This window comes from Primulina tabacum, chromosome 9, assembly GCF_025594145.1.
Source record: "Primulina tabacum isolate GXHZ01 chromosome 9, ASM2559414v2, whole genome shotgun sequence".
Lineage (NCBI taxonomy): Eukaryota > Viridiplantae > Streptophyta > Magnoliopsida > Lamiales > Gesneriaceae > Primulina > Primulina tabacum.
The window spans coordinates 26,006,205-26,022,464 of NC_134558.1; the positions used below are offsets into that span (position 1 = coordinate 26,006,205).

At 33.6% G+C, this 16,260-nt stretch overlaps 1 pseudogene; it reads left to right on the plus strand.

The window, feature by feature from the left end:
- The first annotated feature begins 270 nt into the window (after positions 1-270).
- LOC142555043 (indole-3-acetic acid-amido synthetase GH3.6-like) lies at positions 271-2,551 on the plus strand (annotated as a pseudogene).
- Positions 2,552-16,260: the final 13,709 nt, after the last annotated feature.

Sequence of the window (16,260 nt, forward strand, 5' to 3'; positions counted from 1 at the left end):
TCACAATAAAGACATTCATTGTATTGAAGATTTACAAACTCTTTAACACTTTTAAATATCAACATTTTTTTTACAAAGACCAAAACAAAGTTCACAAACTCAAAAATCTATGTAAATTTAATTTTAAAAATTCCAAAAAAAAAAAAAGAAGAAGAGAAAAAGCATTGTCTCTATCCATCATACGCCCGTTACTCGGTTTTAATCAGAAAATGGTCACCACACTCCTTCCCCCTTCTTCTATATAAGCCCTCAGACCTTCCACCACCTCTACTGCTCAGTCTCTCAAGCTCTCTCCTCTGTAAGCTTATATATACAACAATCCCACCAAGAGCTTCCCTTTTCTCTGCTGAAAACCATGCCCGAGGCACCAATGGAAGTTGCGAACCATACTGAATATAGTGTGGTTGAAAACAACAAGAATAAACTAGATTTCATTGAGGAAGTCACCAAGAATGCGGATGAGATTCAGAGGAAAGTTCTCGCCGAAATCCTGACCAGAAATGCCCATGTTGAGTACATTAAAAGACATGGCCTTAATGGACGGATTGACAGGGAAACTTTCAAGAAAATCATTCCTGTCATCACTTACGAGGACATTTTTCCCGATATCAATCGCATAGCCAATGGGGACACCTCTCCCATTATCTGTTCTGAAGCCATCTCTGAATTTTTAACTAGGTGTGTGTGACTTTGATGTGAAACTTTTGAGTTTTAAACAAGTTGATTTGTTTTGAGTTTTGAATTTGACAAAAATGGTTGTTTACTTTGTGCAGTTCTGGGACATCGGGTGGGGAAAGAAAAGTGATGCCCACCATTGAAGAGGAAATGGGGAGAAGATCATTGCTTTACAGTCTTTTAATGCCTGTGATGAGCCAATTTGTGCCTGGTTTAGATAAGGGAAAAGGGATGTATTTCTTGTTCATAAAATGTGAGACCAAGGACACCAGGTGGGCTACCAGCTCGGCCTATTTTAACCAGCTACTACAAAAGCTCCCATTTCAAGGACAGGCCTTATGATCCCTACACAAACTACACTAGCCCGAATGAAACCATTCTTTGCCCTGATTTTTACCAAAGTATGTATTCTCAGATGCTTTGTGGCCTTTGTCAGAACAAGCAAGTCCTCCGAGTCGGCGCCGTTTTCGCCTCTGGGTTCATCCGGGCTATCCGCTTCTTGGAGAAGCACTGGACCCTTCTTTGTCACGACATCAGAGCTGGAACCCTAAACTCCATGGTCACTGATCAATCGGTGAGGGAGGCTGTGATGCGGATCAACAAAACTGACCCGAATCTTGCGGACTTCATCGAGGCCGAATGCAAGAAAGACAGCTGGCAGGGAATTATCACCAGGTTGTGGCCTAATACAAAATACATAGATGTTATCGTGACGGGGACAATGTCACAGTACATACCGACTCTCGAGTATTATAGCAATGGATTGCCTCTTGTGTGCACAATGTATGCCTCTTCCGAGTGTTATTTCGGTGTGAATCTTAGCCCGCTTTGCCAGCCTAGTGATGTGACCTACACTCTTATCCCAACCATGGCCTACTTCGAATTCTTGCCGGTGCAGCGTAACAATGGCGTCGTGCCGAAATCTCTTGATGATCAGAATGAACAAGATTTGGTTGACTTGGTTGATGTCAAGATTGGACAGGAATATGAGCTTGTGGTCACCACTTATGCTGGTAAAATTCAGGAAAATTAGTAGTATATTCTTGAATGGTTTTGTGGAATAATGCTTTTAATGATGTTTTCTTTAACTTTATTTCTATCTTATTGCAGGGCTGTATAGGTATAGAGTTGGAGATGTGCTTCGAGTTGCAGGATTCAAGAACAATGCGCCTCAATTCAACTTCATCTGCAGAAAAAATGTAGTCTTGAGCATCGACACCGACAAAACTGACGAAGTTGAGCTGCAAAATGCTGTCAAGAAAGCGGTGAGCGTTTTGATGCCATTCGATGCATGTCTCACCGAGTACACGAGCTATGCCGATCTGACCACGATTCCAGGCCACTATGTGCTATATTGGGAGCTCAGCCACAATATCTCCCCTCAAATTCCTGAGTCGATATTCGAAGACTGTTGCCTGACCATTGAAGAATCCCTCGACTCTGTTTACCGCCAGAATCGAGTTTTCGACGCAATAGGTCCTCTGGAGATCAAGGTGGTGGAAGTTGGGACCTTTGATAAGCTCATGGACTATGCCATTAGCCTAGGTGCCTCCATTAATCAGTACAAAACGCCCCGATGTGTGAAATTCGCTCCCATTGTCGAGCTTCTGAACTCGCGGGTCCTGTCGACTTATTTCAGTCCAAAGTGCCCAAAATGGACTACTCCTGCCCTCAAGCAATGGACTGATATGAACTGAAAGCTTCATTTTCAGACGAATTGTTTCTTTGATAAGTTTAGTATTAGAACTTGATGGATCCTACTTAGTTTGACCAATTGTTGTTATGTCTTCTTTCTTTAAATCATGGTAGAATTATCATAAGCAGCCATGTATAAACACTCCTGTTTCAAGAAGGCTTTGTTTCTTTAAACTTGAAACTCGCGGAGACAATAGAATATCTTCTTTAATTATTCAAATAAATTGAGCTGAGAGAACATATAATAAATACTAAGTTTAATTAATAGTGACTTCCAAATATTTTTACTTTTTCGTTGGAGCATCTCCGATCTGGATTTGCTCCAATGGAGGCTGTGTCCGCCTCTGCGCCAAATTAGGCCCAAGAGGTAGCTTATGTGCCAATTTTTTTAAAAAAAATTTTGTTTTAATTAATAAATAATTTGATTTAATGATTTATAAATAATATAATTTAATATAAAGATGCTCACTTCGCACTACAAAATATTTGAATTTGTATTCGTATTTTTCAATTTAAATAATTTTCGTATAATAACTCATATTATATATAATTAAAAATATATTAAATAAAAGATAATAATTAATATATATAAAATAAAAAAGAATATTTCGAGAGTATTTTTTTGGTGTAAGATTTGAAGTAAATAGGTTGGAGATTAATGTTGTATTTGGTGCAGAAATCGCATTATTTTAGTGTAAAATTTACAGGCAAAATAGATTTTGTGGTTGGAGATGACCTTAATATCCATCTCACACGGTCCAAAGAATTTCAAAATTCATTGTTTAACTCTAAGTTTTCTTGAGTTTTACAACAACTGAAATTTTTTAAAAAAATACTTACATTATTCTATATTTTAATTTATCTTTTTCTACTTTCATGTTAGCGTCTCATGAACCAAGCGATGTCTAACCCATATTTTTAAAATATCTTTCTGGTGATTGTAATTAAGAAATTTTATTTTAACGCATAAATATACATGTCGGATGGAATTTACAAGCCCGTGTGGGCTATAAAAGAAAGGGAGGAAAAATTAATTGACGAACTATAAAATATTTGTGTTAGAAGAAGTATTGTGTTATTGATAAAATAAATGTGACCACTTGGATTTATGAGAAATATTAGAGCATTGAAGATCATAAAAGTTGGAAAAGAATTCAGTTTATCAAATCTATTGGTACATCAATTCTCAAGCATTCAAGGCAATTAAATCAAGACCCTTAACTCAAATAAAAAATCATTTTTATTTTTTTGAGAGAAAAAATCATTTTTATTAATAATTCACACTTGTAAACAATTATTCAATACCTTAAAATTGATGTTTTTAAACGATTATTATTCATTATCATAAACCGATGCGTATTATGTTATTCAGCATAATAGTGGACAAGATTCACACACATATGTGATTTTAAAAAAATTAGTGGACCTCGTGTATGTGTGGCTAAATTTGAGCCCTTGATTCTATCATGGGGGTAGTGCCCCTACATGTAGGATGAATCAACCGCATAATAGATTGACAAGATTTGTATGGCCAGAAGAAAAATGGATAGAAATTTGAACTTCCTAGACTCACGAAATGGATCTGGTGTTGTGCATACTAGAGGATCCAGATTCATAGATTTATCGGATGTGATCTACTTTTACACTTAAATTTATATATACGTATTTTAAATAAATTTTCAAGTACTCTTGAGAAAATCTGAATCTGGTGCCTAATTTTTGTTTTAAAAAAATTTAAATGGTCCATTCCTCGTCTTCTCTAGAATATGAACAGACTGAAGATGGGGGCTTGTAGCCCAGCAGTCTCACATGCTCGGTTGTTTGGTGGAGACTCGAGTTCGAGCCATATATGTACATATATATATGTATATATATTTGTTGTATGTGTGTAGATCACCGACCATTTATAAGATCACATAACAAACGATATGATATAGCTACATTTCTTTTATTATTGATAATTAGTTTTAAGTTACAGTAATAAAATAACTACCATTCAATGTCAAAAGTTAAAGCAATAAAATATCTACCATTCAATGTCAACTATGATTCTTTTATCCAAATCAAAAGTTAAGCTATTGAAAAGTTATAACTTACATTTCAGTTATATTTAAATAACAATGAGTCCAGATATAACGAGTACCCGAACCGTATATGGCTCTTTAAAATGATGTCTGGGCTAAAATGATTAAATTATGAAAGCTAAACTTAACTACGGAGGTCCAATTAAATTATGAAAGTCCATCAAAGGGGCAGATAGATTCTCATCGATTGAAATTTATTCAGATAAGTTAAGAAGATCGTGGAAGAAAATGAGAGAAGATCGTGAGTCATGGGGAGTGGAAGAAACCGCACCGCACAGTGAAGAAAAAGGAGGAATCGGCCACCACAGAAAAGACACCACACACATTGCAAAAACTCCAGGCAACTCCCTGCAGAATTCTCATAGATTTAGTCAAGCTTTTTTATGCTTTTACAGTCAATTTTAGCATCCACGTACATATTCTAGCACTATTTTATTATATTTTTCATGTTTTTGTAATTTTATGCTGATTTGTTGATACACAATCATGTTAGGAGTTTGTTTCATCAAGTTCTATTGTCTTTTCTTTCTTTTTGGCGTTGTATTTGTTTAGGATATTAGAACCGACGGTCGAATTTAGTATCCACAGTCGTCAAATTTTTAGAAGTTAGATTTTCATCATTTTTACACAAATCTGTGCATCTTCGTACCTAGCACGCCCGGTGGGACGCCATTATGCCGCCAAGAAGGAAAGAAAACGCCAATCAAAGGGATGAGGAGTCTCTACCAAGCCAGGAAGAGACTCATGCTCCGCAGACAGAACAACCGGCTGCTGAAGAGCCAAACCAGGGAGTTGGATTTGCATTCAAGTCATGTTCCAGAGGTATATGCTCATATTTCAAATCTTTTGGTTGAAAAGTTGATTGTGTTGAAAATTGAAGAAATATCACAAGCACTGTCCAAAGCTGTGTCTGATTGCTTGAGGACAGTATTGGGTAAACCGAACAAATCAACCAACAAAGAGCAGAATGCAAGTGAAAAAGAATTGAACCAGGGAAGCAACCAAGTCCATGAATTTGACCAGGGAATAGGAAACTCAAGGGCTGGTGATCCCCGCCGCCCGGAGTTCGCACTCCCAAACCAACAGGAAGGAAGGTACACACCACCACATAAAAGGGAAGAAACTTTAGGTAGAAGAGTTCGGCCATATCCACGTACAAATGGGGTAGGGAGTTCGAAACAACTTGTCAACCAAGTCTATGTGATTACTGATCATTTATATCAACCAGGAATGTATGACGACATACCACACTTGGGTTATCAGGGAGTTGATGGAAGTTTCCAAGGATGAATGCTGGTTACATTACAGAGTCTCAGGCTCGGGGGGTAAACTATTATCACCATCTGCTCCCCAAAAAAAATGCATCAATGATCGATCGTGATATGGTGAGAGAAACTGTACAAGAAATGTATGGGCCGACCTTGAAACAAATTGGCAGCCTAGAGTTTCACAAGCTCTACATAGATGTCAACAATCCATTTCCCAGAGGTTACAATGTACCAGATTTCAGTCTATTTTCTGGAGAAGATAGTCAATCTAGCCTTGAGCACATTGTTAGGTTCACTATAAGGTGTGGGAAGCTAGCGAACTTGGAAAAATTTACTAGTTTGAAGTTGAGATTTTTCCCAAATACCCTAACTGGCACTGCATTTTCGTGATATGCCGCTCTTTCCTGAAACTCAATCTTAAGTTGGAAAGATATGGAGAAGCAATTCCACACTCAGTTTTACCGAACTGAGCCTCATGTGTGCATCACTAATTTGTCAAGGATGTCTAAGAAAAAAAAGAGAAACAACTGATATGTTCATTGATAGGTTCAAGAAAACAAAGAACATGTGCAAGGTGTTTCTGCCAGAGACCGAGTTTGTAAAAATAGCCCAAAAGGGGCTAGAATTTGAGCTACGGAATAAGTTTCAGGGCATGAAATTCAGAGATTTCTCTGAACTTGCAGCAAAGATTGGGGAGTACGGGAACTATTGAGAGAGGAGTCGTCTAAGAAGTGGTCTCTTATTACCAGGAGGTGGAAGAGATTGTGCTGGCCAAAATTCGATCGAATGGCTCGTGCATAGTCCATTTACTCAAGAGAAAATCCATAGAGTCGGAGAAGAAGAGCACCACCCAACCTCCCACGGACATGCAGTACACATTCGATGTTTCCAAAATAGATGACATATTTGATTTTTTGGTTAAAGAAAAGTTCATCACTTTTCCACCTGATCATACCTGCTAAGGAAGATCTGAAAAGTCGAGAATATTGTAAGTATCACAAATCATACAATCATTATACTAAATTGTGTTGGGCTTTCAAGAATGTTCTGCATGAAAGAATCAACAAAGGAATCTTGAAGTTTCCTGACAAACAAGAATTCATGGTAGTGGATGATGATCCTTTTCCCCCAATAGCTTCTGTTAATGTGAATATGAAACATTTGAGGGATCTTCTCAATGAGAAAAGAAGTCGATCCTTTGCAGTGAAAGACCGAATAATTAAGAAATGCTGGATCCCGAGGGGTCAACTGTTTGAAGCTACTGGAAGGCATAGTACTGATCGACTAAGAACAGTTCAGCAGCGTTTCCCCAGAAGTGTTGGTGAATCCGTGACCTCTAAGCCGAGGAACCAACATTTCTTCAAGAAACCAGTGCCTGAGGGTCAGTGGTTTAGAGGGGAGTCATCTCGCAATCAGCACGAAAGGTACTCGGACAAGAAAAATGCATATGAAGTCGAGTCGCGAAGGATGGAAATCAAGAAAAAGTCAGCTGACCAAGAAGAGAGCGGCGTGTGAATTAAATCTCAAAAGGAAAAGTGATTGAGAGCAGTAGAGCGAATCCCAAGTATGTCCTTCCAGCTAGATGTGATTTCAGCTTGTCTTGGAGAGTGGCCCATCACAAAAAGTTCCCTAGGCCACTGACTAGGACCCAAAAGAGATGGCTGTTGAGAGAAAGAGCTATAGCAAGAAGAGAATCTAAGTTGAGAAATGAGCCCTCAATGGATATTTCAGTCACCAGGGATCAGGCGGGGAGTAAGTCCAAGTTTGGAAGATCGGCTACTGAGGATAAGTTAGTGGACGACGATGATGATTTGTTAAGTGAGGAGGATGATCAAAGAAGAAAAAGAATCAATTTTTGTGTTGGAGAGTTTCACATCACTGTAGATTGTGCTACAAGAGTAGTGATACTACCAGAGATGTTTAAAATGATGGAAGAGGAGAATGGGGAGTTGATATCCAAAGAATCAGTGCAAAAAGAAGATCATGCAAATAAACTCTGTGAAGGGAGTTCAAGAGTGGTTATCAGGGAAGATCACCCTAACAAGCCTAAGCCGGTGATTTTGGAAAAGCCGACAGCTGCTATGATTAAGCACATAAGGCCTTTGTACATCAAGGATCACGTTAATGGCAAGCCAGTGTCAAGGGTCTTGATTGACAATGGCTCGGCTGTGAATGTTCTTCCGGTAAGAATGTTAAAAAGTTCGGGCAAAACTGAGGAAGACTTAATTTCTACGGAAGTCTCTGTTGCTGCATTTACAGGGAAACCACCAAAACCATTGGGGTATTCCCCGCTGATGTTAATGTGGGGAGCATGTCATCTTTGTGTGTATTTTTTGTGGTAAACTCATCTGCCAACTTTCAAGCTTTGTTAGGAAGAGATTGGATCCATGCAAATCAGTGCATCACATCCTCAATGCATCGATTACTTTTATTTTGGAAAAGAGATGGCGTGGAGATTGTGGAAGCCGATGCACTGCCCTTCCAAGCTCATGCCAACACAGTGGAAACACAATACTATAACGAAGATTTCGGGCCCATCAAATTTTATGGCGAGGATAGAAAAGGGAGCCCATTTTACATTCAGTCCCCAACCCCATGTTTAGTGTTGAACCAGATACTTAAACCTACTGTTATCGGGCCATATAGGCCGATGCACAGCCTTTCCAAGCTCATGCCAACACAGTGGAAACCAAATACTATAACGAAGATTTCTCTCATATGGCCCCCGATCTCCGTTCCTCGATCACGTCCTAAGATTTAAAATACAGTTTTATGCATTCATGTAGAAAAGTGCATTTTAAACATGTAAGCATGCACCCTATATTTAATTCATGCAATAAAAACCCTTTAATTAGTCATTTTCTATTTTACCTAGATTTGCATGCAGTTAGGTTACGTTATCGCATTTTGAACCTTACATTATTAGACGACTGAAAGAGGAAGATCCGTTCATAGAGATTTACAAGAAGGACTATATCCTCTTGAAATCCGAAATAGTTGGAACCGACATTATATACGAAAAAATAAAATATTCTAAAACACCTTATGAATATTTTAAATTATATTACACGCAAGGAATGTTTTGAACGTCAAAACAAAATAAATTTAAACTTATGTTGCTCTTTAGCTGCGAGAAAACTGTACACCTACATACCTTGCACTGACTTTCATAGTTTTGATGTACTCAACATTTTAAATTTTACTTAACAAATTCCAAGTTTAACTTTGCTTCACCGCGTAAATAAAAACGAAAGATATACTTGTATTCTACCATCCAATTTGCAAAAACATATTTAATTTTACTATTGTGTTTTTTGGTAAAAAAAAAAAAAAACACATTGTAAAAACTTTCAAAGCATGCCCTTCACCGATTCTTGATCCCGAAGAGACCGATCAAATAAATGAAGGGAAATGCTACTCAGAAATTGCCACACAATTAAGAACCAAACCCAAACATTTGTTGCAGATTTATTTACTCTCACTCAGACTCTCTTCGAACCCAAATAAATACATACTTGTGATGTACAATGCATCAACCAAACTACATTAAAAGGTGTCAAATTATTTTTTGCTTCATCTTTTGACCAGTCTTTTTGGGTTGTCTTTTATTATTATTATTATTATTATTATTATTATGTATTTGTATTTATATTTTATCTTAAAAAATTCGGGTTTTTTCCGGCAAAACATATTAATCTACCCTTCCACCCGATCTTGTCCGATATTCATGGTTAACCTCTACCTATAATTTAAGAGTATTTTTCATATAAGATGGTATCACGGATTTATATTTGTGAGACAAGTATACTATGTCCAAATCTATAGCAAAAAGATATTTTTTATATGAAACATAATAACTTTTTATGGGACAGATCGGCAAGATTTTCATCTCACAAATTAACTCGTGAGATAGGCTAGTAAAAAATTTTGTGTTAGTTTTTATTATTATTTAAAAAACTATGATTTTTAAAAGTTTTAAATTAATTGTTATCCTGGTTTCCTTTTTGAAAAAAAAATGAATGGATATTCAACTGAAGTAAACAAAAAAAGTATGGCCTGCCATGTCGGTGCTGTGATCAGGGCTGATTTCCCCAACCGATACTGAAATCTTTTACAGGATGATCTTTTCTGACGCCACCACTTACATTATCCTCTTCAATTTCTTTTCCTTTTCTTTTTCTATATATGTTAATTTTTTTATTTATTTAAAACAAATTTTATATATATATATATTAAAATGTACTTGTAGATTCATGGAAATCTTATAAAAACAGAACGATCGAGCAGATGGTTAGGCTCATAAGATGAGGTTGTGTAAATGTTTGTGGCCATCGTGCAAAAGAGGTGTAGAGACTCTTGAAAAAAACTCGAATGAAATTTATTAAATGAATTTTTAAATACTGTTGTGTTCAAAAAATATTCCTTGAAGCCCATAAGCAGTAGCCCAACAAAGTAAAGCCCAGGAGAATAGCGGTTGGCTCAGGGAAAAGCACGATGCACCATTACACGACGTTGAAATCGTGGGGAGATCGTGGAATGTGGTTGAAACTCCCCCATGGAGGGTGACAAAAGCAGAAGGAATAAACAGAAAAGGCCCGACAAAATCAACACAAAACAGCTTCAGCAAAAGCTCTGCAGAATTTCTTATCAATTTTATGTCTGTTCATGCCAATTTTTAGTTCTAGTAGCAAAGTATTCCAAATATTCTATATGTTCATCAGTCTTCTTTGTAAAAATATTGACCAAGTTCATTGCAACATAATGATAATTGATGTTGTTAATGGATTCCTCCTATAATTTTGTCATATTAATGTTTACATTTTTGAGCCATTTCAAATGAACTATAACTAACGGTCAAATCGAGACTCGCAACGCTTGATAAACGAAGTCGGATCATTTAACATTTGACACGAACACGTGCCTGGCACGCCCCACAATTTTCGTGACAAACAAATACATTGTTTTGATTTGAACAATACAAAAATGAACCACAAAATGTGTTGAAATTGTCTTTCGAAGATATGGTTTTTTTAAAAAAATACATTGTTTTATTAAAAAAAAAACTACAATTTGGAGGGAAATAAAAGTTGAGGAAAAAGGCCAAATGAATAATTAAAATTGATAAAAAGGGAAGAAAATTCCTCAAAGTAAACAGAAAGGCGTAAAAATCGGAAATATTTAGGGGACCCGCTCTCACTTTATGCCACGAATCCGTTGACCCCTGTTGTACAACCACTACTTTTGTTTTTGTCCTCATAATGAAAATATAATTATTACTTTTTCAAATAATTCCATAATCATAGAATGATACTCGATTTTTCTTTGTTAGGTTAATTTATAAAGTATTTACAAACTAAAATGACCTGTGACATAGTCTAGAAAATGGAGTAATTAAAAACCAGAAACACAATATATATGTATATATATATATATATATACACTACGTTGATTTATACCTAAAGCTTGATAATTTCCGTACAACGTAATCCAACTCAATTATTACAACGTAATACACTAAGGCTGTGTTTGGTTGGAGGATAAAATAAACTAATGATTAGTATGTAAATGATAAAGAAAATAATTGTCGTAGAAATATAACATATGGTATAAAATAATATTCTGTTTGATAAGATTTTAAGTGTAGGATAATTTTGAATTTTTTTTTGAAAGCACAAAATTGTCCTTTTTCTTTCTTTTTCTTCTTCCACTCCGGCAGGGGCGGTCCAGCATTCCGGCGATGGTCCGGCGGCAGAGAAGGTCGGCGGCCGATCCGGCGATCGAGGTGGCGTCGACGGTCCGACGGTGGTACGGCGACTGTGTCCGACGACGGCGGTCCAGCGGTGATACGACGACGGCTGTGCGACGACGGGTACGGCGGCGGTCCGGCAGCCGAGGTGGTTCAACAGCGGTGAAGGAGGAAGGGTAAAATTAGAAAGAGAGTAGGAATAGAGGAAGGATTAATAATCCTACATAGGAAGGATATATTATTTAATCACACATAATACAACCTAATCAGTTATAGAAGGGATTGAGTTGGTTAAATAAAAATCATACCAAACGTTGGATAAAATGTGATAAAATAATCTATCCTACTTAATCTCATTAACCAAACGCAGCCTAATACTGTAATCCAGACTTTGTGTATCAAGATATTATTATATCACGCAACATTGACCTGTAACATAGTCTAAAAAATTTCGTAAAACAAAGGCAAACACGATCATATTTATTTATTTATTTTCTAAAAAATCAGAAATATGAAGTATATATAATCCAATATATTATTATTCGACGCAACATCAATATGGAACAAAGAAATATTACAGAAAACGGAACAGAATACTTATAAATAAAGGTCCATCGTTATTTTCCACATATTTATTAATTATTATATTATTATTATCATTATTTTCCTTGTTTTTCTCTTAAAAAAAAAATTGGATCCCTACATTACATTTGCAAGATCTATATATATATATATATATATATATATATATATAGTTTTGTGAGAAACACAGTATTCTTCCATCGTTAATAATATTCAGGACATCTCCAACCGTAAAATCTATTTTGGTGCAAATTTTACACTAAAATAGTGTGATTTCTGCACCAAATACAACATTCATCTCCAACTCATTTACTTCAAATCTTACGTCAAAAAGAATATTCTTAAAATATTCATTTTATTTTACATATATTAATTATTATATTTTATTTAATATATTTTAATTTTGTATTTGTATTAAATTATATTAATTAAAAATCATAAAAAATTTAGTTTTTAAATATTATAATTAAAGTAAATAAATAAATATTACTTTATCATTTTTATGATTAAATATCTAATTATTCAAATAATAAAATCAATAATATACTATTATTTAAATAATATTTATAACTTTAAATATAAATATTTATAATAAATATAAATAAAAAAATCAAAAAAAAAAAAATAGAAAACCCTGCGCCAAATTTGGCGCAGGAGGAAGGGGCTACGCTATTTTGGTGAAATAGCGCTAATTTGATTTGATTAATTAAATTTGGTGGAGAAAATGAGCTTTGCCTTTTCGTGATAACACTTCCCACAGGACCGCTTTGATGCTAGGGTGTTCAAATTTTTGTTTAAACCGGAAAAAATTGTAAATGGAAATTGTAGAAATCGAAAACCAAATCATCGAATTTTTAAATTTGGATATAAATATTAAAATCGAAGTTTATATGATTCGGTTTTGTATTATATTCGTTAAAATCGAACTGATTGAAAAACCGAAAATTTAATTAAATTTACAATTTTATTGATATTCTTATTAGATTATATATTTTATTTGATGATATTTAGTGAATTTAGAATATTTGTGTTGATTTTTAGTTGATTGTTATTTATTTAGTTTATGTAGACTTTATATTTTAAAATTTTACTAAAACATTAACTAAAAAAAATTATACTATATTTTAATTATTAATTTAAATAATTATCAAAACTGAATAAATTAAACCGCTATGTTAGCAAACCAAATCGAAGGAAAATAGTTTGGATATCAATTATATATTTATAAATCGAAAAAACCGAAAACTAAACCGATCAATCACACTACGGAACAACAATTATCTTCATCATCATACATTACTCTTAGGATCAAGCGCTTAACACCATGCCAAAAACTATAGTTATATCTGTGACAACGCAGAATACACATACTTGAATGCTAATGGGTTGGACTGTTAGTTCTATGAGTCTAGAAACATGCGTGTCTCTTTGTTGATGTTGTCTCATATCTCATAAAGATCGGTCATATCATTTCTCTCTAAGGACATCTCCAACCGGGACTTGAAAATAGCATTTCACGCTATTTTGCTGTCCTATGCCCTCCAACCGGGGCGCTATTTTGGAATCCAAAATAGCGCCCAGCGCCTCCTGCGTCAAATTTTGACGCAGGGTGTTGTATTTTTTTTATTTTTTTTATTTACTTTTTTATTATTTTTAAATTATGATTAATTTAATAAATAATATATTTAATAATATATGAATTCTTTAATATATTTTAAATGATTTAAAAGCATTTAATTAATATATTAAATAAAAAAATATTTTGTTAGTATTAATAATTGAAATTTATTTGATTAAAATATTAATCTATAAATTAAAAGGTTAATGTAAATCATTACTGTAAATAACATAATCTAAATACACAAATTTATTAAACAATTAAATAAATATTAAACAATAATTATTAAACAATTTAAATAATCATTAAACAATTTAAATTAAATAATTTAAATAAATATTAAACGATACTTATAATTATATTAATAAAATTAGAAATATATATTTAATAATTAATAAGAAATTATTTAAATATATATTTTTTAAAAAAATATTCTGAGAATATTCTTTTTAGAGTAAGATTTGAAGTAGATGAGTTGGAGATAAATATAATATTTGGTGCAGAAATAGTTGGTGCAGAAATTACACTATTTTAAAATAGAATCGCTTTAAAATAGAATTTTAGGTTGGAGATGAACTAAGTGCATGCATTGTGTGGGGGGTGGGCTTACGGTAACAACTTTTCTCCTTTCTAATTTGAATTTTCAACACCACCGGGTTTGGGTCCCTATTTTCGTCTTCAATTCCTATTTAAGTCTTTTTTATCTTTACTTTTTATTTTTATTTTCTAATTCATATATCAAAATAACAGTGTAGTCCTTTAATATTTTTTATAATTATATTTTGATCATCATTTAAATATAAACAATTAAATTTTAAAAAATATTATATAAACATGTCATATGTGTGTGAGTGCAGTAATATTAATAAAGCGGGGAATTGACTTAGATATTTTGAAGATAAAAACAAATGATTCTCAAATATATGTAATTATTGTTGATCAAATAAATATATATATATATATATATATATATATATATATATATATGTTAGCAAAGGAACATATCCACCAAATTCCCGGATATGAGACAAGAATTCACGTGAAATGGAGGCCCAAGACAAAACCTCGCACGTGTCTGCCATTGATAAGACTCTCTACGTCAGCACGTGTGGGTGTGGAACCCTTTGACTTTGACTGCACATGAACTACACGAGGGACTTCTGTTTGCTTGTCGGGCCTCCTCACCAGGCCCACCACCAAACCAAGCCCATCTCAGGCCCAAACTTTTTATTTTATAAAATTAAACGAGTGGAGCGGGCACTTGACATGACTAATGAACACTTTAATTTGTCATCTCTCTATAACCAATTTTTAACGTCCTCCAACATTTTTTTAATACACTTCTTGTTCAAAAATATATATATTTTTATAATTCTTATTCAAAAATAATAACTTTTTTTTATATTTAAGAATAATTTGTATTGTGGATGTGGTAAGTTTTGGTTATTGAACTATGAGATATTATATCATGGATTTTATAGATTAAGTTAAATATTTTTTCCCCATGTTTTCTTGATTTTTTTTTAGAATACGTTGTTCCAGACTATAAGGTACCGTTTGGTTCATGGTATGAGATATATAGTATGGAGATAAGTAATATTTTGTAATAATAAAATAAATAAAAAATGATAGTTAATATATTGTTTGATTTAATTGATTTGATTGATTAAAATTGAGATAATATGATATTACCATTTTGTCATTGTTGAAAATATTAATAGAATATTAATAATATTATTTATTAAGGATAATATCGTAATTTTATATTATTGATTTGATTGATGTGAGATAAATTATTACGAATTTGATTGATGTGAAATAAATAATTAATAATTTGATTGATCGAGATAAATAATACTTGTACAAAACAAGTGGTATGATATGACTATTTATGTTAGTACTTACAAGTACTTGAACCAAACAGTACCTAAAGATATAATGTAACTATCCGCACTATTGATGGGACTTGATCCTGAACCCGATACTTATTTATTTCAAGCAAAACAAAATACAAAAAAACAACTAAATCTACCCGAAAACTACATACAATAAACGAAAGCCGAAATAAATTTTTTTTTTAAAAAGCTACATACAATAAACGAAAGTCGAACATGAGAACATTCTTTATTCTTTTCTTGTGGCAATCTTTTTCGAGGGAAAACGGGTGGATGGGGTGTTTGATATGACTGATAAATTTAAGTGCATGAATTCCGACAAAAAAATTCAATGATTTTCAAGTCATGTCATTCGAAGTTTGACAAAAATGCTCAGCTTTACATCAATACACTATTTGATTTGAAATTCGTTCCCTTAAAATTAAATTAATTGTGCTTTATAGATATAATATACTACTCGGATCATTATATTAAAATAACATCTTGTATTTAATTTTTCATCTAACCACGGATAGATGAAGGAGAGTCATAAAATTATAGATTATTATGTTTATTTTAACTTTTAAAACTTAATTTTAACACGAATCAACAAATTTTTAATGATATCTATTTATGTCGCGTTTTTCTAGTATATATCACTGAAGACCAAAACTTGTGTGTAACGATCTCACGAGTCGTATTTTGTAAGACAGATCTC